Here is a 23,487-nt window from a genome sequence, read left to right as displayed (position 1 = left end):
TAAAATCCACAAAGAAAAAAATGCACATTTTCCCACCAGTGGTGTTTCCAATGGTGCGTTTCCACCAAACTGTTGCAGATCAAAATGAGTGCGTGATGACGTAGTGCAACGGACAGCATTTTAGAAACATGAAAATGTATTCAAATCTGTTCAGATACACCCCCAGGATGAACTACACTTTCCTTTCCTTTTCTGACAAGCGTGCACTCAGTCATTTTCATAAACTCATATAGAGTGTTTGGGAATGACATACAATACTGGACAAAGTTGCCAAGGCAAAGGGTGCCTACTTGGAAGATTCAAAAATATATTTTGATTTGTTTAACTAGTAACATGATTCCATATGTGTTATTTCATAGTTTTGATGTAATTAATTAATTACTAATTATTCTACAATGTAGAAAAGAGTCAAAAATAAAGAGAAACCCTTGAATGAGTATGTGTATCCAAACCTTTAAACTGGTCCTGTATACTAAGGAATTTGTGAAAATTCTGTAGCAATATAGAGTGTGAAAACAGCTGTGCGTTTGGACAATGAGTAGATACTGCAGTAAATAAAACATCTGTCCTGTCCAGGACCGGCGTCTACACAGACCGGTGGGCTATGTATAGCCAAGCAGAGCTTCATTAGGCCTATATCATTAGGCCGCACGGGCCTGCCATCATTCACTTGCCAAAAGCCACACCTGAATGGATTTCTGCAAATACCACGGGAGTCCTTACATTTGGGAACTTTACAGTCCTATTGATAAAACCCCATGAAAAGGCAACTGGTGGAAAGAGCGTATGCACATCAACAACAAGATCAACAACTAATGCTAGCCAGAGTGAGATGCGCTAAAATCTAACGAGGCAACCAACACTAGATAAATGTTAAACTTTTTCAGCTATTCGGCCGTCAACTGCACTGATAAACGATGGGGAACAGTAGCCTGCTCGTCCTTCTGTAGCTTGCCTGCCAATGCACGCTCGTCCTGCCAATGCACGCTTGTCCTGCCAATGCACGCTTGTCCTGCCAATGCACGCTCGTCCTTCTGCAGCTTTCCCTGCCAATGCACGCTTGCCCTGCCAATGCACGCTTGTCCTGCCAATGCACGCTTGTCCTGCCAATGCACGCTTGTCCTGCCAATGCACGCTTGTCCTGCCAATGCACGCTTGTCCTGCCAATGCACGCTTGTCCTTCTGCAGCTTGCCTGCCAATGCACGCTTGTCCTGCCAATGCACGCTCGTCCTTCTGCAGCTTGTCCCGCCAATGCACGCTCGTCCCGCCAATGCACGCTCGTCCCGCCAATGCACGCTCGTCCCGCCAATGCACGCTCGTCCCGCCAATGCACGCTCGTCCCGCCAATGCACGCTCGTCCCGCCAATGCACGCTCGTCCCGCCAATGCACGCTCGTCCCGCCAATGCACGCTCGTCCCGCCAATGCACGCGTGTCCCAACCCACGTTTTGACAACTGAAAGGGAACTTGCCTGCCTCACAAATACATTTGACTGACAACAGATATGCTAATTTTGGACAACAGTCATTCATGTTCAGAATAGCTAGCAAAGCAATTCACATGTTTTGCTAGCTGACCTGCATCTCTATCTGTAGGCAGTGAAAAGCAATGAGGGGAATAAATCAGTGGAGGAAAAAACATGTTTTTTATTTTATTTTACACGAGCAACTGCGACCCAAACTGGCCATGGTTTTATAAGAAAAAAACATGTCCCTTTATAAATGTCTACAGGATGCTGTATATAGCATTTTAAAATTAAAACAAAAAGTAATATTTATCCAGCCTTTGCTATTATGCTTGCAGATGTGCATAATATGCTGCGACTAATCAAAAAGTATTTAATAGCTTCAAAAACAAAAAAAAAAATGCAACTATAAGTTTAAACATGTTTTTCGTGTTTTTGCACAGCATGGATCACCAGTGCAGTTGAATGCAGCACTGCTGTAATGTCCTGTAATGTCCTGTAGTTAAGTAGCCAGCCTAGACTACTGCTCTAATGTTGTAACAGGCCTACTACATGTTCTACTGCTCTAATGTTGTAACAGGCCTACTACATGTTCTACTGCTCTAATGTTGTAACAGGCCTACTACATGTTCTACTGCTCTAATGTTGTTGTAACAGGCCTACTACATGTTCTACTGCTCTAATGTTGTTGTAACAGGCCTACTAGATGTTCTACTGCTCTAATGTTGTTGTAACAGGCCTACTACATGTTATACTGCTCTAATGTTGCTGTAACAGGCCTACTACATGTTCTACTGCTCTAATGTTGCTGTAACAGGCCTACTACATGTTCTACTGCTCTAATGTTGCTGTAACAGGCCTACTACATGTTCTACTGCTCTAATGTTGTTGTAACAGGCCTACTACATGTTATACGGCTCTAATGTTGCTCTAACAGGCCTACTACATGTTCTACTGCTCTACTGTTGCTGTAATAGGCCTACTATATGTTCTACTGCTCTAATGTTGTTGTAACAGGCCTACTACATGTTCTACTGCTCTAATGTTGTTGTAACAGGCCTACTACATGTTCTACTGCTCTAATGTTGTTGTAACAGGCCTACTACATGTTCTACTGCTCTAATGTTGTTGTAACAGGCCTACTACATGTTCTACTGCTCTAATGTTGTTGTAACAGGCCTACTACATGTTATACTGCTCTAATGTTGTAACAGGCCTACTGCTCTAATGTTGCTCTAACAGGCCTACTACATGTTCTACTGCTCTAATGTTGTTGTAACAGGCCTACTACATGTTATACTGCTCTAATGTTGTAACAGGCCTACTACATGTTCTACTGCTCTAATGTTGTTGTAACAGGCCTACTACATGTTATACTGCTCTAATGTTGTAACAGGCCTACTACATGTTCTACTGCTCTAATGTTGTTGTAACAGGCCTACTACATGTTCTACTGCTCTAATGTTGTTGTAACAGGCCTACTACATGTTCTACTGCTCTAATGTTGTTGTAACAGGCCTACTACATGTTCTACTGCTCTAATGTTGTTGTAACAGGCCTACTACATGTTCTACTGCTCTAATGTTGTTGTAACAGGCCTACTACATGTTCTACTGCTCTAATGTTGTTGTAACAGGCCTACTACATGTTCTACTGCTCTAATGTTGTTGTAACAGGCCTACTACATGTTCTACTGCTCTAATGTTGTAACAGGCCTACTGCTCTAATGTTGCTCTAACAGGCCTACTACATGTTCTACTGCTCTAATGTTGTTGTAACAGGCCTACTACATGTTCTACTGCTCTAATGTTGCTGTAACAGGCCTACTACATGTTCTACTGCTCTAATGTTGTTGTAACAGGCCTACTACATGTTCTACTGCTCTAATGTTGTTGTAACAGGCCTACTACATGTTCTACTGCTCTAATGTTGTTGTAACAGGCCTACTACATGTTCTACTGCTCTAATGTTGTAACAGGCCTACTACATGTTATACGGCTCTAATGTTGCTCTAACAGGCCTACTACATGTTCTACTGCTCTACTGTTGCTGTAATAGGCCTACTACATGTTCTACTGCTCTAATGTTGTTGTAACAGGCCTACTACATGTTCTACTGCTCTAATGTTGTAACAGGCCTACTGCTCTAATGTTGCTCTAACAGGCCTACTACATGTTCTACTGCTCTAATGTTGTTGTAACAGGCCTACTACATGTTCTACTGCTCTAATGTTGTTGTAACAGGCCTACTACATGTTCTACTGCTCTAATGTTGTTGTAACAGGCCTACTACATGTTCTACTGCTCTAATGTTGTTGTAACAGGCCTACTACATGTTCTACTGCTCTAATGTTGTTGTAACAGGCCTACTACATGTTCTACTGCTCTAATGTTGTAACAGGCCTACTACATGTTATACTGCTCTAATGTTGCTCTAACAGGCCTACTACATGTTCTACTGCTCTACTGTTGCTGTAATAGGCCTACTACATGTTCTACTGCTCTAATGTTGCTGTAACAGGCCTACTACATGTTATACTGCTCTACTGTTGCTGTAACAGGCCTACTACATGTTCTACTGCTCTACTGTAGCTGTAACAGGCCTACTACATGTTCTACTGCTCTAATGTTGTTGTAACAGGCCTACTACATGTTCTACTGCTCTAATGTTGTAACAGGCCTACTACATGTTATACTGCTCTACTGTTGCTGTAATAGGCCTACTACATGTTCTACTGCTCTACTGTTGCTGTAATAGGCCTCTACTTGCTTGTCCTCTGCATGGTGTTTTGTTGCAGGTTTAGTTTTTTTTTTGTTATTCATTATGAAGCTTTAAAAACCAAAGCCAGACTGCAACATTTTAGTAGCTTAGCTAGAGCTGTGGCATGTGTCTGTAGAACTACACGTTCCCTCCACTGTGCGTTGTAAAACGGGACAAACACATTTCAGAGAAATTGAAGTTAAAGCCTGATGTGCTGGCATTGGTAAATGTCATTTCATAAAGTAGATGGCTCTACTGTTGACTCGCTTGGTTGTCCTAGTTGACCCACAGGCTTTGGGTTCGACAGGCAAGCTAGCCTATTTCCCCACCTTATGACAGACCTGTGATCATTGCCCTTGCTGGTTTGATTATATTGACATTTCCAGCCTTAGTCGCCCATAAAACACTGCATCCCGAATGGGTGGAGGCAGCAAACAATGATAGCAATATTTTTTTGACTACCAAGAAAATGTATTGGTGATTAATATTAAATCAAGCATTGAACTGCATGCATCTATTCTGCTAAAAAAAAAAAATGCCTTAGTGTACGTCACCTCGCCTTAGTGTACGTCACCTCGCCTTAGTGTACGTCACCTCGCCTTAGTGTACGTCACCTCGCCTTAGTGTACGTCACCTCGCCTTAGTGTACGTCACCTCGCCTTAGTGTACGTCACCTCGCCTTAGTGTACGTCACCTCGCCTTAGTGTACGTCACCTCGCCTTAGTGTACGTCACCTCGCCTTAGTGTACGTCACCTCGCCTTAGTGTACGTCACCTCGCCTTAGTGTACGTCACCTCGCCTTAGTGTACGTCACGACATTTATAAAATTGTTTTCCGAAACGTACTGTTTACAGCACAGCTGTCACGGTTTATTCTTAACATGTTATGACTTTACTCGCATAAAAACTGTGGATGGAAACATTGTTAGTGTCACAAGAAGGATATTAACTAAGACTACTATGGTATCCAGGGTAACAGTCACATGAAGGATGTTAACGTAGACTACTATGGTATCCAGGGTAACAGTCACATGAAGGATATTAACGTAGACTACTATGGTATCCAGGGTAACAGTCACATGAAGGATATTAACGTAGACTACTATGGTATCCAGGGTAACAGTCACATGAAAGATATTAACTAAGACTACTATGGTATCCAGGGTAACAGTCACATGAAGGATATTAACGTAGACTACTATGGTATACAGGGTAACAGTCACAAGAAGGATATTAACTAAGACTACTATGGTATCCAGGGTAACAGTCACATGAAGGATATTAACGTAGACTATGGTATACAGGGTAACAGTCACATGAAGGATATTAACGTAGACTACTATGGTATCCAGGGTAACAGTCACATGAAGGATATTAACGTAGACTACTATGGTATCCAGGGTAACAGTCACATGAAGGATATTAACTAAGACTACTATGGTATCCAGGGTAACAGTCACATGAAGGATATTAAATAAGACTACTATGGTATCCAGGGTAACAGTCACATGAAGGATATTAACGTAGACTACTATGGTATCCAGGGTAACAGTCACATGAAGGATATTAACGTAGACTACTATGGTATCCAGGGTAACAGTCACATGAAGGATATTAACTAAGACTACTATGGTATCCAGGGTAACAGTCACATGAAGGATATTAACTAAGACTACTATGGTATACAGGGTAACAGTCACATGAAGGATATTAACGTAGACTACTATGGTATCCAGGGTAACAGTCACATGAAGGATATTAACGTAGACTACTATGGTATCCAGGGTAACAGTCACATGAAGGATATTAACTAAGACTACTATGGTATCCAGGGTAACAGTCACATGAAAGATATTAACTAAGACTACTATGGTATCCAGGGTAACAGTCACATGAAGGATATTAACTAAGACTACTATGGTATCCAGGGTAACAGTCACATGAAAGATATTAACTAAGACTACTATGGTATCCAGGGTAACAGTCACATGAAGGATATTAACTAAGACTACTATGGTATCCAGGGTAACAGTCACATGAAAGATATTAACTAAGACTACTATGGTATACAGGGTAACAGTCACAAGAAAGCTTTAAACTTAAGAGTCCCTAGTCTTAGGTTGTCCCAAATGGCACCCTATAATCAACATTTTACCTTACAGTGAAATGCTTACTAACAAGCGCTTAAACAACAATGCAGTTTTAAGAAGTGTTAAAGTATTTACTAAAATATACTGAAAAAATAAAAACAGACAATAGAAAAAGCACTAATAATTAAAGAGCAACAGTGACTAGGCTTTATACAGGGGGTACAGGTACAGAGTCAATGTGCTGGGGGCACATGTTAGTCAAGGTAATATGTACATGTAGGTAAGAGTGACTGGTGCACTATTTTTGAGAAGAGCTATGGACCCTGGTCAAAAGAAGTGCACTACATTTTTTATTTATTTTTTTACCTTTATTTTACTAGGCAAGTCAGTTAAGAACAAATTCTTATTTTCAATGACGGCCTAGGAACAGTGGGTTAACTGCCTGTTCAGGGGCAGAACGACAGATTTTGTGCCTTGTCAGCTCGGGGATTTGAACTTGCAACCTTTCGGTTACTAGTCCAACGCTCTAACCACTAGGCTACGCTGCCGCCCCATGCATAAGGAATAGGGTGGCATGTGGGACGTAGCCCTACTCTGTGGTGCTGTAGTGTTTTTCCCTCTCGCTGGTCTGACTGATGCAGTTACTCACCATGAAAAACAACCCACTCTGTAAAATTCCATTTTTCAAGTGGATGAATAAGACTGAATCAGACAGATAACATAAATTGCCTCAGATTTACTGCCATTTTTCCTCTGCCTTTTAGGCCTAACAGAGATTTTTTTTTTAAAGGAGACTGCAAAAACACACACACCTTCCTTTCCCGAACTTCACAGAAATCCCTCAAAACTCACAAGTAATAATGGACAACTTTTGGAAGCAATCAAAAAGAAAAGCTGAAAATGTTACACATGCAGGCTTTGTTTCCAACAGCATAATGATTCAGAGATCTGAAAACAAGTTGTTGGTTCATTTTCTCCATATGTTGGAGCTGAGGTTGGGTCAGAGCTGGTAAAACCATTTGGATCAGAAGGGGGGGGGGTTCTCCATGAGCTGAGGTTGGGTCAGAGCTGGTAAAACCATTTGGATAAGAAGGGGGATTCTCTATGAGATGAGTTTGGGTCAGAGCAGGTAAAACCATTTGGATAAGAAGGGGGGTTCTCCATACGTTGGAGCTGAGGTTGGGTCAGAGCTGGTAAAACCATTTGGATCAGAAGGGGGGTTCTCCATACGTTGGAGCTGAGGTTAGGTCAGAGCTGGTAAAACCATTTGGATCAGAAGGGGGGTTTTCCATACGTTGGAGCTGAGGTTGGGTCAGAGCTGGTAAAACCATTTGGATAAGAAGGGGGGTTCTCCATACGTTGGAGCTGAGGTTGGGTCAGAGCTGGTAAAACCATTTGGGAAGGGGGGTTCTCCAGTTGGAGCTGAGGTTGGGTCAGAGCTGGTAAAACCATTTGGATCAGAAGGGGGTTCTCCATACGTTGGAGCTGAGGTTAGGTCAGAGCTGGTAAAACCATTTGGATCAGAAGGGGGGTTCTCCATACGTTGGAGCTGAGGTTGGGTCAGAGCTGGTAAAACCATTTGGATCAGAAGGGGGTTCTCCATACGTTGGAGCTGAGGTTAGGTCAGAGCTGGTAAAACCATTTGGATCAGAAGGGGGGTTCTCCATACGTTGGAGCTGAGGTTGGGTCAGAGCTGGTAAAACCATTTGGATCAGAAGGGGGGGGGAGCAACTGTAATAGTGATAGGGGGAGAAGGTAAAATATATATTATCGACAGCTGCATATCACAATATTATTTTTGAATGATATGGATATTTGACTAAGTATGAATGTGTATTTGAGTTTTTGCTTTGTAGCACCTACAGATTAAACATTATGGCGTCTTAAAAAGGAAGCAGGGTAAAGGCAAAATGTCACAAATGTTCCACAACTTTAATTTATTATCTCAGTTATGATTTAAAATACAAATGTCAAACACATGTCAACATTCCTTCCTCCAAAGGACCCTTCTATAGAGTCAATTGTGAAAGTTCATGGTCCTGTTTTGTTCTAGTTTCGTGAGGAAAGAGCTTCCCTGGTCAGGTGACAGAGCAACGCCTTTCCTGGTCAGGTGACAGAGCAACGCCTTCCCTGGTCAGGTGACAGAGCAACGCCTTCCCTGGTCAGGTGACAGAGCAACGCCTTCCCAGGTCAGGTGACAGAGCAACGCCTTCCCAGGTCAGGTGACAGAGCAACGCCTTCCCAGGTCAGGTGACAGAGCAACGCCTTCCCAGGTCAGGTGACAGAGCAACGCCTTCCCAGGTCAGGTGACAGAGCAACGCCTTCCCAGGTCAGGTGACAGAGCAACGCCTTCCCAGGTCAGGTGACAGAGCAACGCCTTCCCAGGTCAGGTGACAGAGCAACGCCTTCCCTGGTCAGGTGACAGGGCAACGCCTTCCCTGGTCAGGTGACAGGGCAACGCCTTCCCTGGTCATGTGACAGGGCAACGCCTTCCCTGGTCATGTGACAGGGCAACGCCTTCCCTGGTCATGTGACAGGGCAACGCCTTCCCTGGTCATGTGACAGAGCAACGCCTTCCCTGGTCATGTGACAGAGCAACGCCTTCCCTGGTCATGTGACAGAGCAACGCCTTCCCTGGTCATGTGACAGAGCAACGCCTTCCCTGGTCATGTGACAGAGCAACGCCTTCCCTGGTCATGTGACAGAGCAACGCCTTCCCTGGTCATGTGACAGAGCAACGCCTTCCCTGGTCATGTGACAGAGCAACGCCTTCCCTGGTCATGTGACAGAGCAACGCCTTCCCTGGTCATGTGACAGAGCAACGCCTTCCTGGTCATGTGACAGAGCAACGCCTTCCCTGGTCATGTGACAGAGCAACGCCTTCCTGGTCATGTGACAGAGCAACGCCTTCCCTGGTCATGTGACAGAGCAACGCCTTCCCTGGTCATGTGACAGAGCAACGCCTTCCCTGGTCATGTGACAGAGCAACGCCTTCCCTGGTCATGTGACAGAGCAACGCCTTCCCTGGTCATGTGACAGAGCAACGCCTTCCCTGGTCATGTGACAGAGCAACGCCTTCCCTGGTCATGTGACAGAGCAACGCCTTCCCTGGTCATGTGACAGAGCAACGCCTTCCCTGGTCATGTGACAGAGCAACGCCTTTCCTGGTCATGTGACAGAGCAACGCCTTTCCTGGTCATGTGACAGAGCAACGCCTTTCCTGGTCATGTGACAGAGCAACGCCTTTCCTGGTCATGTGACAGAGCAACGCCTTTCGTTCGGTCACTCATTCTCCTTTAAATGTGGGGGAAAACATCCGGTCCTGTTGATGTTTTGATGACAGGCAGCTAGACGTAAAGCAGGTCCATCATTACTAAGCCCTTCAGTCATCTCTCTCTCCCTCCCCCTTTCGCCCCCCCTCCCTCTCCATCCCTCGCTGCACTCTATTGGTCTTCACCTCATCCGCCCATTCCTGCTCATCACAGCATTACCATGGAGACACTGACATGCAGCTCATGTTTTTTTACTAAACCCCCCCCCCAGTTCACTCCTGATTCCGGGACTTCTGACATCCCTGACTTCAACCGGGAATTCAGACAAATCTGGGGAAAGTTCCCAGAAAGTGTCTGAAATGTTGCAACCCAAGACTCAACGTTCCTATTCTTATGTTATGTTTTCTTATAGTTGTTGCATTGTCAAGAAAGGAGCCTGAAAGTAAACATTTAGTTGGATGAGAGATAGATAAGATAGATAAGATAGACATCTACACACATCTTATCTACACACAATGTGCACCATGTACATACAACTAGGGAAACATGTTGCTTTTCACCATAGCATTATAACTCAAACATAAATACTGCCTGTTAGCCTACCAGTGATAAAGGAGCAATGTAACACCTTCCTAATCAAACTTTTCCTTGTTAAAACTGGGACTTTGCTCATTAGTTGCTGCATGACCAAACCCCCCAAAATAACTTTTGTTATATGGGACAAATTGTTCATTCATCTTCTGCCGATCTACCATTCCAGTGTTTAATTGCTATATTGTAATTACTTCGCCACCATGGCCTATTTATTTCCTTAACTTACCTCATTTGCACTCACTGTATATAGACTTTTTGTTTTCTTTTGTTCTACTGTATTATTGACTGTATGTTTTGTTAATTCCATGTGTAACTCTGTGTTGTTTGTGTTGAATTGCTATGCTTTATCTTGGCCAGGTCACAGTTGCAAATGAGAACTTGTTCTCAACTAGCCTACCTGGTTAAATAAAGGTGTTCTCAACTAGCCTACCTGGTTAAATAAAGGTGTTCTCAACTAGCCTACCTGGTTAAATAAAATGTGTTCTCAACTAGCCTACCTGGTTAAATAAAGGTGTTCTCAACTAGCCTACCTGGTTAAATAAAGGTGTTCTCAACTAGCCTACCTGGTTAAATAAAGGTGTTCTCAACTAGCCTACCTGGTTAAATAAAGGTGTTCTCAACTAGCCTACCTGGTTAAATAAAGGTGTTCTCAACTAGCCTACCTGGTTAAATAAAGGTGTTCTCAACTAGCCTACCTGGTTAAATAAAGGTGTTCTCAACTAGCCTACCTGGTTAAATAAAGGTGTTCTCAAAGCCTACCTGGTTAAATAAAGGTGTTCTCAACTAGGTGTTCTCAACTAGCCTACCTGGTTAAATAAAGGTGTTCTCAACTACCTGGTTAAATAAAGGTGTTCTCAACTAGCCTACCTGGTTAAATAAAGGTGTTCTCAACTAGCCTACCTGGTTAAATAAAGGTGTTCTCAACTAGGGTTAAATAAAGTTTCTCAGCCTACCTGGTTAAATAAAGGTGTTCTCTACCTGGTTAAATAAAGGTGTTCTCAACTAGCCTACCTGGTTAAATAAAGGTGTTCTCAACTAGCCTACCTGGTTAAATAAAGGTGTTCTCAACTAGCCTACCTGGTTAAATAAAGGTGTTCTCAACTAGCCTACCTGGTTAAATAAAGGTGTTCTCAACTAGCCTACCTGGTTAAATAAAGGTGTTCTCAACTACCTACCTGGTTAAATAAAGGTGTTCTCAACTAGCCTACCTGGTTAAATAAAGGTGTTCTCAACTAGCCTACCTGGTTAAATAAAGGTGTTCTCAACTAGCCTACCTGGTTAAATAAAGGTGTTCTCAACTAGCCTACCTGGTTAAATAAAGGTGTTCTCAACTAGCCTACCTGGTTAAATAAAGGTGTTCTCAACTAGCCTACCTGGTTAAATAAAGGGTTAAATAAAGTGTTCTCAACTAGCCTACCTGGTTAAATAAAGGTGTTCTCAACTAGCCTACCTGGTTAAATAAAGGTGTTCTCAACTAGCCTACCTGGTTAAATAAAGGTGTTCTCAACTAGCCTACCTGGTTAAATAAAGGTGTTCTCAACTAGCCTACCTGGTTAAATAAAGGTGTTCTCAACCTGGTTAAATAAAGGTGTTCTCAACTAGCCTACCTGGTTAAATAAAGGTGTTCTCAACTAGCCTACCTGGTTAAATAAAGGTGTTCTCAACTAGCCTACCTGGTTAAATAAAAGGTGAAATAAAAAAAGTCCTAAACCCGAGGGTTGACTACAAACATCTTATAGTTATGGATTGGGGGAGGGGAGAACTGCATTAGGCTTTACACAATGTTGTCAACCAAGGAACCAAGACTAGATAGGTGGATGATTCTCTAGTTAAAATCTGAAAGTTAAGTGAGATTGAAGCAACAGCTGAAATTGTATATTGAGTCATGATGCATTAATCTAATTGAACACGCGTTAGATTATCTAGCTGTCGTCCCCATGAGGATTCCACGGGTCTTCAGATGATACAGGCCTATATGTAACCTACAATCTGACAGAACCGCCAAAATGACCCTTGGGTGGATTTCAACACCGGGTTCTAATGCAACTGTGAGCCTTTTATTTGAAATGATGATAAATATTATGCATTAGACCTTTTAGATTAAAGTTGAAACATTGTAACACATGTACACAGGGCAATGTTGCAGTTGATTCAGCTGGCTACTTCAGAGCGCTGATACTGGGTTTTTTTTTGTTCCATCCTGTGGCATCTCGTGCTACAGCATTTTTCCTCGAGCGATACCTTCCTTTACAACATTGTTGCAACACACATTCCATGCTACGTTCAAACCACATAGGTCAAGTTTCTACTCAAACGCAGCAACTATGTAACCATTAAAAGACAAGTAACGAAAAGTAACAGACTATTTTTTTTAATGGGTGTTTCCGCACATTCCTGTCTGAAAAAAGGTTGGCTTTAACCCCATGATAACAAAGCTATAACACTAGCACGGTGTCGGTTGTGAACAGCGAGTGATAGGCTGAGTAGTGCTCGCCGCTTTGCACGTCCATAAACTTTTATGCTAAATAAACTTTATAAAAAGAAAGCTCAACCTCTGGAAAAATAGATACAAAATAGTCAACTTACCGAGCGATGTATGACACTAAAGAGCTTGAAGGAAAATCGTTCGCAGTCCGACTATCCTACAGAAGCGCAAACAGACGAAACAAAACGTCATCGCATCCACAATAGAACATCTTAAAGTTGACCGCTGCCGCGAGACTGTCGGAAAGGTTGTAACAGGTTAATGTCCTCACGACAACGTATTCGATCAAAAAATATATATATATCCGTTAAAAGCAACAAAATCCTGCGTTGAAAAATAATAATAATTTTAAACAGTCGTGGCGGGTTTGCCTGTCAATCCCCAGTTTGTTCGGCGAAGCCCAGTAACCATTACTGCTTATGAGCGTTTTCCTTCTCCAGTCCCCTCCCTTCTCCCGTCGAGCTGTGGCGGACTGGGAGTAACCAGACGCCATATTCACACTGTTCATTGGCTCTTTGCAGGGGGACCGTCTTCGTCATATAAGCATCTGAGACGTCTCTATAGTTACCCTCAACGGGGAGGAAAATACTGTACAGTAGGCTAAGGCTACTAATGTTGATATAGGTGTACCAGTACACTTTTGGTCAAGTATAAAATCTGTCCAAGGTTTTCCATATGTGGTTTTCTAGGGATAGGGGGTAGCCATTCATTGTGGGTATTATTGAACAGTGGTATACAGTATATTTGTACAAAGGTCTGAGTAATTAACAATAGCTGGACCCTTGAATCCAAGCAGTTTGGCAGGTCAACAAATAGAAACAACTAAATAACAAACGTAAAGTAATAGTGCATTTAAACTCTCTCTCTCTCCACTCCAATGTCTGGCGTGGATATTCTTCAGTGAGTCTACCACAGAGGCAGCTAGGAATGGGCTACCGTATACTTACAGTATCTCTCCCCACTCCTCCACACAAACGCACGATCTTCTCACTTCCTTCTCTCTTGTTCTCTGTCTCTCACGCTCACTCTCATACGCTTTCTCTCACTCCATTTCTCACTTTTTAACAAACAACTATCAATCGCTGTAGTCCTATTGACACAATACGAGTGCTTTTTGGGGGTCTATTTCGGCCATAGTTACTCGTGAGGAAAGTAGCACGTCATTTCACCACTTTCAGTGACTAACAAGAGAAGAATGAGGTTTCACACCACAAATGGCGGGGTATGAAGGGAAGAAATAGGCTCAACTCTGGTTCTGTTGTTTTTCTTAAGCCTCTACATTTCTCTTTCAGAAACATTATCCAGAGCAGCAGAAAGTGAGCTATTTCCAAGCAGACCACAAAATGTTTGTTTCAAGACATTTTTTTCCCACAAGATTTAAATCAGAGCACAGCAAATAGGCTAAGTGATTAAATACTGTACTGTACTGTGTTATGCTGTAATCCAACATAATCCAATTGTCCTTTAACTTTTTCTTTATCTGCACTGTAAACTATTTGTAACTTTTGACCACAATATAGATCATGATTCAAGTGTTGTATTTTAATGAGAGAACATCATAGCCACAAGGGATGGGAGCAGGCTAGGCTATTTTAAACCATACGTTGTTAGAACCTGTGGACCGAAGGAAAGCATTTGCCAGCAGTGCCTGTAGACCAAGCTCATTAAACCTCTAATGACATGCATGATGGCAAATACAGGAGTAGGAGTGGAAGGAGAGAATATATCGTGGTACAGTCTATTGGTAATTTTTTTCTATATTTTTAGTTATTTAACTGGGGGCAAGTCAGTTAAGAACATATTCTTAATTACAATGACGGCCTACCCCGACGTCGCTAGGCCATTTATGCGCCGCCCTATGGGAATCCCAATCACGGCCGGCTGTGATAAAGCCTGGATAATTGGTCATCTGGGATTCACAGATGTATCCTTTGACGAAACCATACATTTCAATAAGTAGCACAAAACTTTTACGAACTTAAATGTAAACTTTCAAAATATTATCAGAAGCATAAACCATATTGTATTGTATATGTACTCTATATGCCCTATATGTCAATCAAAATATTGACAAAAACAAAAACATTTTTAACATTTCAGTTAAAAATAGCAGCTATGAGCACTGCCACATCAACTGTTTTGTTTGGAAATGTGATGCTATCTATCCATCCAGTCAGTCAGGAAGTAATTCAGCATCAAGCACTTCCTCAGTTTGCGCTGGGCTGGCCGTTTCAAACTCATTATTTGCCATCTAGTGGTTTTTTAAAATCATTGCAAGCAGGATGTGTTAACAGACTAAGTGCATATTCTGCTCAATGAGGCCAACGCATTGGGGAGGGGTATCTTTCATGAATGTGTAAATTGTACAGATACAAACTCATATGAACTTATTACTATCGGATTTGTAACTGTGTGTGTTTGTTTATTTGTTATTCTCAGGTTAGCTCTGCCTTCTTGAGAATTTGGTCATGTCCTTTTGTGTTAATGACATTATTTATTTATTTTAATTTTATGTATTTCAGATTCAGATCTACTTTATTATCCCATCACGGGGAAATTAATTTGGTCATGTGCTTATTAAAAATACGGTACATAAAACACAAAAACACAGAAACTACAAAATATAATGAATTGAAAGTGCCATGGCTACACATTCAAAGTGAAAGTACAATGTGCTGTGTACTGGAGGGACCAACAGACTATATCTATTAAACAGCCTAATGGCTGTTGGAGTAAAAGAGTCCTCATATCTGTCTGTTTTCATTTTCCTTTGAAGAAGTCTCTTTGCCCTTGTCCAGATGCTGCTGTGACTGAGTTTTGAGTGAAAGGGAGGTGAGTACTGTCCTGTAAAATGCTTTTCAAGTTTTAGAAGGATGAGTTTTGAGTGAAGGGAGGTGAGTACTGTCCTGTAAAATGCTTTTCAAGTTTTAGAAGGATGAGTTTTGAGTGAAGGGAGGTGAGTACTGTCCTATAAAATGCTTTCACGTTTTAGAAGGATGAGTTTTGAGTGAAGGGAGGTGAGTACTGTCCTGTAAAATGCTTTTCAAGTTTTAGAAGGATGAGTTTTGAGTGAAAGGGAGGTGAGTACTGTCCTGTAAAATGCTTTTCAAGTTTTAGAAGGATGAGTTTTGAGTGAAGGGAGGTGAGTACTGTCCTGTAAAATGCTTTCACGTTTTAGAAGGATGAGTTTTGAGTGAAAGGGAGGTGAGTACTGTCCTGTAAAATGCTTTCACGTTTTAGAAGGATGAGTTTTGAGTGAAGGAGGTGAGTACTGTCCTGTAAAATGCTTTAAGGTTTCGGAGGATGAGTTTTGAGTGAAGGGAGGTGAGTACTGTCCTGTAAAATGCTTTCACGTTTTAGAAGGATGAGTTTTGAGTGAAGGAGGTGAGTACTGTCCTGTAAAATGCTTTCACGTTTTAGAAGGATGAGTTTTGAGTGAAAGTGAGGTGAGTACTGTCCTGTAAAATGCTTTTCAAGTTTTCGGAGGATGAGTTTTGAGTGAAGGGAGGTGAGTACTGTCCTGTAAAATGCTTTCACGTTTTAGAAGGATGAGTTTTGAGTGAAGGAGGTGAGTACTGTCCTGTAAAATGCTTTCATGTTTTAGAAGGATGAGTTTTGAGTGAAAGGGAGGTAAGTACTGTCCTGTAAAATGCTTTGAAGTTTTAGGTGTTATGCAGGTGAATGCGGACCCAAAAGCGACTTGGCGAAAACAGAGTCTTTAATCCAGTAAAGTAAAAAATACAATCATAAAGCACAATTCCACTCGTAATGACGAGAACAGACTGGAGACTCGATCTTGAACTGCAGGTTGCCTCGGGAAGGCACTTGAACGTAGCAGACTCAGACACCTGCTCACCACGCAGCATCTGAGGGAAACACGACACGACAGGGCGATACACAGACACAGCACGGTGAACCATAGACAAGGATCCGACAAGGACAGAAGTGGAAAACAAGGGGAGAAATAGGGACTCAAATCAGAAGACAAAATAGGGAACAGGTGTAAAAAGACTAAATGAGTGAGTTAGGAGAATGAGGAACAGCTGGGAGCAGGAACGGAACGATAGAGAGAGGAGAGAGAGGGAGGGGGAGAGAGAGGGATAGAAAAAGGGAACGAACCTAATAAGACCAGCAGGGGGAAACGAACAGAAGGGAAAGCATAATGACAAGACAATATATGACAAAACATGACAGTACCCCCCCACTCACCGAGCGCCTCCTGGCGCTCTCGAGGAGGAACACTGGCGGCAACGGAGGAAATCATAGATCACAAACGGTCCAGCACGTCCCGAGAAAGAACCCAACTCCTCTCCTCAGGACCGTAACGGAAAACGATAAAAAGGGAAACTAGGGTACTACTCTAAAAAAAAAATTAGACACGGGTAGAGAACTGAAAGCTTAAGAGCAAACAGAACCAAACAGGCCAGGAGAGTAACAACTAGGGACAGACTGAGACACAGCAAGGGCAGGAACAAGAACAGGAGAGATGCGATGGCAGGGAACAGACTGAGACCCAGCAAGACCAGGAGCAGAAGCAGAAAAAAATTACCAGACTTCTTCTGCGCGCAGTCTGAACACGCAGCCACGAAACGGCGCGTGTCACGCTCCTGAGTAGGCCACCAAAACCGCTGGCGAATAGAAGCAAGCGTACCCCGAACGCCGGGATGGCCAGCTAACTTGGCAGAGTGAGCCCACTGAAGAACAGCCAGACGAGTAGAAACAGGAACGAAAAGAAGGTTACTAGGGCAAGCGCGCGGCGACGCAGTGTGCGTGAGTGCTTGCTTAACCTGTCTCTCAATTCCCCAGACAGTCAACCTGACAACACGCCCAACAGGAAGGATCCCCTCGGGATCGGTAGAAGCCACAGAAGAACTAAAGAGACGGGATAAAGCATGAGGCTTGGTGTTCTTAGTACCCGGGCAATAAGAAATAACGAATTCGAAACGAGCGAAAAACAACGCCCAACGAGCATGACGCGCATTCAGTCGTTTGGCAGAACAGATGTACTCAAGGTTCTCTTGGTCAGTCCAAACGACAAATTGAACGGTCGCCCCCTCCAACCACTGTCGCCATTTGCCTAGGGCTAAACGGATGGCGAGCAGTTCGCGGTTAGCCACATCATAGTTACGTTCCGACGGTGACAGGCGATGAGAAAAATACGCACAAGGGTGGACCCCATCGTCAGTATCGGAGCGCTGGGACAGAATGGCTCCCACGCCCACCCCCGACGCGTCAACCTCAACAATAAATTGTTTAGTGACGTCAGGTGCAACAAGGATAGGAGCGGATGCAAAACGCTTCTTAAAGAGATCAGAACAACAATCATACGACCGGTGAGGAGGAAGGGAGTTGGTTCTGGACCGACTGAAGACCGTGCGCAGACCATGATATTCCTCCGGCACTCCTGTCAAATCACCAGGTTCCTCCTGAGAAGAGGGGACAGAACAAACAGGAGAAATAGCAGACATTAAACACTTCACATGACAAGAAACGTTCCAGGAAAGGATAGAATTACTAGACCAATCAAAAGAAGGATTATGACACACTAGCCAGGGATGACCCAAAACAACAGGTGTAAAAGGTGAACAAAAAATCAAAAAAGAAATGGTCTCACTATGGTTACCAGATACAGTGAGGGTTAAAGGTAGTGTTTCATATAATATACTGGGGAGAGGACTACCATCCAAGGCAAACATGACCGTGGGCTCCCTAACTGTCTGAGAGGAATGTCATGTTCCCGCGCCCAGGCTTCGTCCATAAAACAGCCCTCTGCCCCAGAGTCTATTAATGCACTGCAGGAAGCTGCCGATCCGGTCCAGCGTAGATGGACCGGTAAGGTAGTACATGTACTTGACGGAGAGGACCGTCTAGTAGCGCTTATCAGTCGCCCTCCGCTTACTGATGAGCTCTGGCCTTTAACTGGACATGAAATGACAAAATGACCAGCGGAACCGCAATAGAGACAGAGGCGGTTGGTGATTCTCCGTTCCCTCTCCTTAGTCGAGATGCGAATACCCCCAGCTGCATGGGCTCAACACCTGAGTCAGTGGGGAAAGACGGTAGTGTCGGAGAGAGGGGAGACACAGTTAACGCGAGCTCTCTTCTATGAGCTCGGTGACGAAGATCTACCCGTCGTTCAATGCGAATAGCGAGTTCAATCAAAGAATCCACGCTGGATGGAACCTCCCGAGAGAGAATCTCATCCTTAACCTTAGCGTGGAGTCCCTCCAGAAAACGAGCGAGCAACGCCTGCTCGTTCCAGTTACTGGAGGCAGCAAGAGTGCGAAACTCTATAGAGTAATCCGTTATGGATCGATTACCTTGACATAGGGAAGACAAGGACCAGGAAGCTTCTTTCCCAAAAACTGAGCGATCAAAAACCCTTATCATCTCCTCTTTAAAGTTCAGATAATTGTTAGTACACTCAGCGCTTGCCTCCCAGATAGCTGTGCCCCACTGCCGAGCCCGACCAGTAAGGAGTGATATGACGTAGGCAATCCGAGCTCTCTCTCTTGAGTATGTGTTGGGTTGGAGAGAGAACACTATATCACACTGGGTGAGAAAGGAGCGGCACTCAGTGGGCTGCCCAGAATAACATGGTGGGTTATTAACCCTAGGTTCCGGAGGCTCGGAAGAACCGGAAGTAGCTGGTGACACGAGACGAAGACTCTGATACTGTCCTGAGAGGTCGGAGACCTGAGCGGCCAGGGTTTCAACGGCATGCCGAGCAGCAGACAATTCCTGCTCGTGTCTGCCGAGCATCGCTCCCTGGAACTCGAGAGTAGAGTAGAGAGAATCCATAGTCGCTGGGTCCATTCTTGGTCGGATCCTTCTGTTATGCAGGTGAATGCGGACCCAAAAGCGACTTGGCGAAAACAGAGTCTTTAATCCAGTAAAGTAAAAAATACAATCATAAAGCACAATTCCACTCGTAATGACGAGAACAGACTGGAGACTCGATCTTGAACTGCAGGTTGCCTCGGGAAGGCACTTGAACGTAGCAGACTCAGACACCTGCTCACCACGCAGCATCTGAGGGAAACACGACACGACAGGGCGATACACAGACACAGCACGGTGAACCATAGACAAGGATCCGACAAGGACAGAAGTGGAAAACAAGGGGAGAAATAGGGACTCAAATCAGAAGACAAAATAGGGAACAGGTGTAAAAAGACTAAATGAGTGAGTTAGGAGAATGAGGAACAGCTGGGAGCAGGAACGGAACGATAGAGAGAGGAGAGAGAGGGAGGGGGAGAGAGAGGGATAGAAAAAGGGAACGAACCTAATAAGACCAGCAGGGGGAAACGAACAGAAGGGAAAGCATAATGACAAGACAATATATGACAAAACATGACATTAGGAGGATGAGTTTTGAGTGAAAGGGAGGTGAGTACTGTCCTGTAAAATGCTTTCACGTTTTAGAAGGATGAGTTTTGAGTGAAGGGAGGTGAGTACTGTCCTGTAAAATGCTTTCACGTTTTAGAAGGATGAGTTTTGAGTGAAAGGGAGGTTAGTACTGTCCTGTAAAATGCTTTCACGTTTTAGGAGGATGAGTTTTGAGTGAAGGAGGTGAGTACTGTCCTGTAAAATGCTTTCACGTTTTAGAAGGATGTGTTTTGAGTGAAAGGGAGGTTAGTACTGTCCTGTAAAATGCTTTCACGTTTTAGAAGGATGAGTTTTGAGTGAAAGGGAGGTGAGTACTGTCCTGTAAAATGCTTTTACGTTTTAGAAGGATGGGTTTTGAGTGAAAGGGAGGTGAGTACTGTCCTGTAAAATGCTTTCAAGTTTTAGGAGGATGAGTTTTGAGTGAAAGGGGGTGAGTACTGTCCTGTAAAATGCTTTCACGTTTTAGGAGGATGAGTTTTGAGTGAAAGGGGGGTGAGTACTGTCCTGTAAAATGCTTTCACGTTTTAGAAGGATGAGTTTTGAGTGAAAGGGGGGTGAGTACTGTCCTGTAAAATGCTTTCACGTTTTAGAAGGATGAGTTTTGAGTGAAAGGGGGGTGAGTACTGTCTTGTAAAATGCTTTCACGTTTTAGAAGGATGAGTTTACAGGTTGGTGGCTGATTCTTGATCTATACCAATTATCCTTCCCGCCGTCTTAATCATGCGCTGAAGCTTGACTTGATCTTGCACTCGTATGTTTCCAAACACGCATATTAAGTTTAATCAAATCAAATTTGATTTGTCACATACATGTGTTTTGCAGATGTTATTGTGGGTGTAGCAAAATGCTTGTGGTTCTTTTTCCAACAATGCAGCAATATCTAACAATTTCACAACAAATACCTAATACACACAGATCTAAGTAATGGAAGGGAATTAAGAATATACAGTTGAAGTCAGAAGTTCACATAAACCTTAGCCAAATATATTTTAAACTCAGTTTTTAAACATTCCTGACATTTAATCAAAGTAAAAACTCCCTGTCTTAGGTCAGTTAGGATCACCACTATATTTTAAGATTGTGAAATGTCAGAATAATAGTAGAGTCAATGATTTATTTCAGCTTTTATTTATTTCATCACATACACTCAATTAGCATTTGATAGCATTGCCTTGAACAATTTAACCTTGGGTCAAACATTTCTGGTGGCCTTCCACAAGCTTCCCACAATACGTTGGGTGAATTTTGGCCCATTCCTCCTGACAGAGCTGGTGTAACTGAGTCAGGTTTGTAGGCCTCCTGACAGAGCTGGTGTAACTGAGTCAGGTTTGTAGGCCTCCTGACAGAGCTGGTGTAACTGAGTCAGGTTTGTAGGCCTCCTGACAGAGCTGGTGTAACTGAGTCAGGTTTGTAGGCCTCCTTGCTCACACACACTTTTTCAATTCTGCCCACAAATTTTCCACAGGCTTGAGGTCAGGGCTTTGTGATGGCCACTCCAATACCTTGACTTTGTTGTCCTTAAGCCATTTTTCCACAACTTTGGAAGTAGGCTTGGGGTCATTGGACATCAGACTTGAGGACATTTCTCCAAAAAGTACAATCTTTGTCCCCATGTGCAGTTGCAAACCGTAGTCTGGATTTTTTATGGCGGTTTTTTAGCAGTGGCTTCTTCCTTGTTGAACCAACTTACAGTTTATGTACCTGTTTCCTCCAGCATCTTCACAATGTCCTTTGCTGTTGTTCTGGGATTGATTTTCACTTTTCGCACCAAAGTACGTTCATCTCTAGGAGACAGAACGCATCTCCTTCCTGAGGGCTGCGTGGTCCCATGGTGTTTATACCTGTGTACTATTGTTTGTACAGATGAACGTGGTACCTTCAGGCGTTTGGAAATTGTTCCCAAAGATGAACCAGACTTGTGGAGGTCTACAATTTTTTTCTGAGGTCTTGGATGATTTATTTTGATTTTCCCATGATATCAAGCAAAGAGGCACTGAGTTTGAAGGTAGGCCTTGAAATACATCCACAGGTACACCTCCAATTGACTCAAATGATGTCAATTAGCCCATCAGAAGCTTCTAAAGCCATGACATCATTTTATTGAATTTTCCAAGCTGTTTAAAGGCACAGTCAACTTAGTGTATGTGACCCACTGGAATTGTGAATAGTGAATTATAAGTGAAATAATCTGTCTGTAAACAATTGTTGGAAAAAGTACTTGTGTCATGCACAAAGTAGATGTCCTAACTGACTTGCCAAAAACTATAGTTTGTTAACAAGAATTTTGTGGAGTGGTTGAAAAACGAGTTTTAATGACTCCAAACTAAGTATATGTAAACATCCGACTTCAACTGTATAAATATATGGACGTGCATATCAGACCAATAGACAGCACGCTCGGCAGAGGTCTTGGCTGATTTTCTTTTGATTTTCCCAAGATGTCAAGCAAAGAGGCACTGAGTTTGAAGGTAGGCCTTGAAATACATCCACAGGTACACCTCAAATTGACTCAAATTACTATTTGCCTCATGACTCCTGCATGCTTTGTTGACAACAAACTTTCTTTACCCAACCATGGGACAGACTGGATTTGTTCCCACAATCGGGACTCTGACTCGCTATTGGTTACACAGACATTTGGCCTCCTATCGTATTGTAACCGTGACCAATCCAGATGTGTTGGTCATTACTGAGATGTGGTTAAAGTAGAGTATTTTGAATACTGATGTTAACCTTTCTGGTTATAACCTTTTTCGGCAAAACAGATCTTCCAAAGGTGGTGGAGTGGCAATCTTTACCAAGGATCACCTTCAGTGCTCGGTTGTCTCCACCAAGTCTCTCCCTAAACAATTTGATTTGCTGGTTTTAAGCATTAAACTTTCAAATAGCTCTTTGTTGACTGTTGCTGTGTGCTATCGTCCTCCATCAACACCGGCCTGTACCCTACTTGCCTTAATTTTAAGCTCTCTCCTGGCCCTGTACACGGCATCTGAATTTGTCTTGCTAGGTGACCTAAACTGGGACATGCTTAAACCACCTGACCAAGTCCTAAAGCAATGGGACTCCCTAAATCTTTCTCAGATTATCACCAATCCCACAAGGCGTGACTCCAAACACCCAGAAAAGACTACTCTACTTCATGTTATCCTCACAAATAATCTTGATAGGTATCAGTCTGGTGTTTTCTGTAATGACCTTAAGTGATCCCTGTTTTACAGCCTGTGTTCGTAATGGCTGCTCAGTGAAACGACCTGTCCTGATTTGTTATAGACGCTTGATAAAAAGCAAGCCTTCATGAACTGGCCTCTATAAAATGATATAGAATCAGCTTGATCCCCTATGTTGGACTTTCTTCTTTGACATTTTCAGTGGAGTGAAAGGCTCAGCACACGCACACTCAGGCTGACTGGCTCTCATTCAGGCAAATGAGAAA

At 43.1% G+C, this 23,487-nt stretch overlaps 1 protein-coding gene across 4 annotated transcripts in view; it reads right to left on the bottom strand.

The window, feature by feature from the left end:
• ptpn13 (protein tyrosine phosphatase non-receptor type 13) overlaps window positions 1-13,115 on the bottom strand; it is a 178,313-nt gene extending 165,198 nt beyond the window's left edge. For all 4 annotated transcript variants that reach the window (XM_046305174.1, XM_046305175.1, XM_046305177.1 and 1 more), the window contains exon 1: window positions 12,767-13,115. The gene's annotated coding sequence lies outside the window, so the exon portion shown is untranslated. The remainder of the gene's footprint in view (window positions 1-12,766) is intronic.
• Window positions 13,116-23,487: the final 10,372 nt, after the last annotated feature.

This window comes from Oncorhynchus gorbuscha, linkage group LG16 (assembly GCF_021184085.1).
Source record: "Oncorhynchus gorbuscha isolate QuinsamMale2020 ecotype Even-year linkage group LG16, OgorEven_v1.0, whole genome shotgun sequence".
NCBI classification, from domain to species: domain Eukaryota; kingdom Metazoa; phylum Chordata; class Actinopteri; order Salmoniformes; family Salmonidae; genus Oncorhynchus; species Oncorhynchus gorbuscha.
The sequence above is the reverse complement of the archived record's forward strand: the minus strand, read 5'-3'. Positions and strand labels throughout refer to the sequence as shown.